The 3,576-nt window shown below is 44.2% G+C and overlaps 1 non-coding gene across 1 annotated transcript; it reads left to right on the forward strand.

Moving 5' to 3' along the window:
* Positions 1-72, forward strand: TRNAA-AGC (transfer RNA alanine (anticodon AGC)). The gene has a single exon. It is a non-coding gene; the product is annotated as a tRNA-Ala (tRNA).
* Positions 73-3,576: the final 3,504 nt, after the last annotated feature.

Genomic DNA, 3,576 nt, shown 5'->3' on the forward strand with positions numbered 1-3,576 from the left:
GGGGGTATAGCTCAGTGGTAGAGCACGTGCTTAGCATGCACGAGGCCCTGGGTTTAATTCCCAGTACCTCCAAGTGTTATTTCCCTTTCTCACTGACTGGCACTTGACTGTGATCAGATTTGTTTCAGACTTCTCCCATTTTTCTCTTGGTGAATATCTTTTCTTGTGTTTTTCCTACTCACAGAAAGGATAAATTGCTTGATAGTTACTCTCTTGGACCATAGTTCCGGACACTCTTTGGGCCTCCCAACCTAACTGCTTAAGAACAATGACGTAAGGAGGGACTGGAGTAAAAGAAGGTGCTCACTCAGGACCTGCTGAGGGTGAAGCAACAACATCCCACCGTGTCACAGACTGCCTGTTCTCCTTTACTACAATTTCTCATTATTATTAAGAAGTAGGAAAGAAAAAGACAGATGGAAAGTAGGGGGAAGTGACTGTTGGACAAGTTCCTTTTGAGTCTTCTTTTTTCCCTCACCTGTGCCTGTGTCAATGAACAGATAGCAGTTTCAGGAGGAAGGTTTCTAACTGATTTTCTTTTTCCCATTCCTCCTACACTTCCACACCTACCCACATAATCTTTGTCAGCAAACAAACAATGACCTGTTGCATCAAGTGGATTTCAACTCATAGTGACCCTACAGGACAGAGTACAACTGCCCCATAGGGTTTCCAAGGAGTGCCTGGTGGATTTGAACTGCCAGCCTTTTGGTTAGCAGCTATAGCTCTTAACCACTATGCCACCAGGTCTTCCTGGTCAGCAAAATCTCAGTCCAGTCACCAGTCATGGAGATCTGTGATCCCAACCACAGAGATCTGTGATCCCAACTCTTTGTTAACCATGAAGTGTTTGGATGCTACCCAGAGGAAAGGGATTTCTCAGGAAACCTTAAGTCTTCCAGCATCCACAGTTGAAAAATTATTTCCAGAGGTGGAAAGAGCTGCTAAGCTCTCTTAAAACCACAGAAGTCTTGAGCAAAAAGAGCTGCATGTTCCTTTGGAAAAACACCAGAAGTCCATTTTCCTTAGGAGGAAGGAAACTTTCTGACTTCCTGCATTGTAGAGAGAACAGAAGGGACATAGGCAACCCTGGTAGTCTCAAAGTACTTCTTTGGCCATCCATATTTGGTGCATTCTAAAGACCTAGTCCCAAACCTTCTTTCACTTTCTCTTCTAGTTCTTCCACACCCACACCCACTTCCCTCCTCTTATCTTCCCCTTCATATTCTTCATCACATAATGTGTCACCTTCACCTTCCCTCTCCCCGTCTCCTTTTATCCTGTCCCCAATGCTTCCTCTGGGTGAAAGAAAAACTTTCCGTGGCTCAGTTCACTCCAATTCCTTCAGCACGGCCTCCTAGGTTAGCAGTTCTCAAACATGGCTGAAAAATGGAAATATCTGTGGAGACTTTTCAATGATATAGATCCCATCCTTTCCCTATCCAGTGATTCTCAGTCTATTCGGGATCTACAAAGGTGGAGTCAGGAATACATATATTCACGAAGTTCTCAGGCAGTTTCCCATGTTTGGGAACCACTGCATCCTGATATAAGACATTTACTTCTCTTTTAACTCTGTATTGGACTTTGTTACTCACCGTGTTATCTTGTAATTTCTTCCTGCCTCCAAGCTCCTATGTCAGCTACTTCCCAGTGCCAACTGAGCCTCAGCCGGTTATTCGAGGGAGGTTAGGATAAGGGAGATGACTAGTGCTGGAGAGGAACCAAAGAGTTGGCATATAATGTATTCCAATATTAGGGAAGATACAAACCTCTCACCCAAAGGGAAAAAAAAAAAACAACTCACTGCCGGCGAGTCGATTCCGACTCATAGTAACCCTATAGGACAGAATAGAACTGCCCCGTAGAGTTTCCAAGGAGCGCCTGGCAGATTTGAACAGCCGACCTCTTGATTAGCAGTTGTAGCACTTAACCACTATGCCACCAGGGTTTCCAAACCTCTCACATCTAAGAAAAAGATCAGGATGAAAACTAAAAGCAAAAGAAGACACAATGATTAAGGATTACCTCCTAAAACTCATATGTGCATTGACCGCCACCATAAAAATTGGCAAGAGGGTGAAGCTTCTATTCTTTTAGCCTCTGTAACGGCTGAGGTTTGAATGCCTGTCCAGTAGCATGAGTGGGCTGTTAAAAAAAAAAGATTAATATGCCTGCTGTTCTTGCTCAGCCCCAACATGCCTTCCTCATGCTTCTTTGTGGTTCTCAGAACCAGAGCTGCAGCTTCAAGAGACAAAACTGCTACTTGATTTCCTGAAATCTGTTTTGGACTCCAGTGTTTGCAAGAACAGTGACAGTCCGTGACACCATGTACTTACTGTTTTTCACTTAGGGTCAGTTTTCTCTTTCTGTGTGGATCTAAATTTCCCTAGCCAAGTTATCAAGTTCTACTCTTTTGTATCCTTGGCCCAGAATTCTCTGAAAGTCAGAAGTAGTGGAGGTGCAGGACCCTGGTGTGATGCCTGGCAAATCCATGATACCATGAAAACCGTGTGGAGAGAAGGAGTAGCTAATTTGGAGTTTCAAACTGAAGCCATTTGAATTAACACTGGCTATTTTTTTTTTTTTTTAGAGGGTCACTATGAGTTGAAATCAACTCAACTGCAATGGGATTGGTTTGGTGTTTTTTTGTGGTGCAGTGGTTAAGATGATCAACTACTCACTGAAAGGTTGGTGGTTCTCCGTGGAAGAAAGATGTGGAAGTCGGCTTCCATAGATTTACAGCCTTGGAATCTATGGGGTCAGTATGAATCGGAATCAACTCAATGGTGGTGGGCTTGGGGGGTTTTATGCATGCCTGTGGTTGAGATTTTCATCCTCCAGGGTTTAACCACTCCCTTTGTCCCTGGAAGGAGCCCTGGTAGCACAAGTGGTGAAAAGCTTACTTGCTGAGCAAAAGGTAGGCAGTTCCAGTCCTTCAGCTGCTATCTAGAAATACTATGGGGCAGTTGGAGTTTGGTTTTTGCCTGGGAAAGAAGTCCCAAGGTGAAGTTAAGTAGTTAACAACTTGCCTGCTGCTAACTGGAAGACTGGAGGTTCCAGTCACCCAGAGGCGCCTGGTGATTTACTTCCAAAAAATCACTAAAACTCTATAGATGACAGCTCTACTCTGACACATATGGGATCATCCTGAGTCAAAATCGACTTGATGACAACTGGTTTTCCCTGGGAAAACATATTCAAGTTTCTCTGAGCAATACCACAACTCCAAGGATGTACAGTGAGGTTATGAAAAGCAAGGGGAAAGGGATGTTTGTCTGGAGAATCCGTGCTTGGCCGAATGGAAGATGATATTCCAAGGATGTGTTTCACTGCTTGGGTGTCGCTGATCACCTGTCAGCAGTCAAAAACAAACAAACAAACAAACCTGTTGCAGTCGAGTCACTTACAACACAGAGAGACTCTATAGGACAGAGTAGAACTGCCACACAGGGTTTCCAAGGACTGCCCGATGGATCCAAACTTTTTACCTTTTGGTTAGCAGCCAAGCTCTTAACCACTGTGCAGCCTATGGCTCCAAATCTTACTCCCACGACAAGTGGGGAAAAGAAGAAA

Source organism: Loxodonta africana, chromosome 1 (assembly GCF_030014295.1).
Source record: "Loxodonta africana isolate mLoxAfr1 chromosome 1, mLoxAfr1.hap2, whole genome shotgun sequence".
NCBI classification, from domain to species: Eukaryota; Metazoa; Chordata; class Mammalia; order Proboscidea; family Elephantidae; genus Loxodonta; species Loxodonta africana.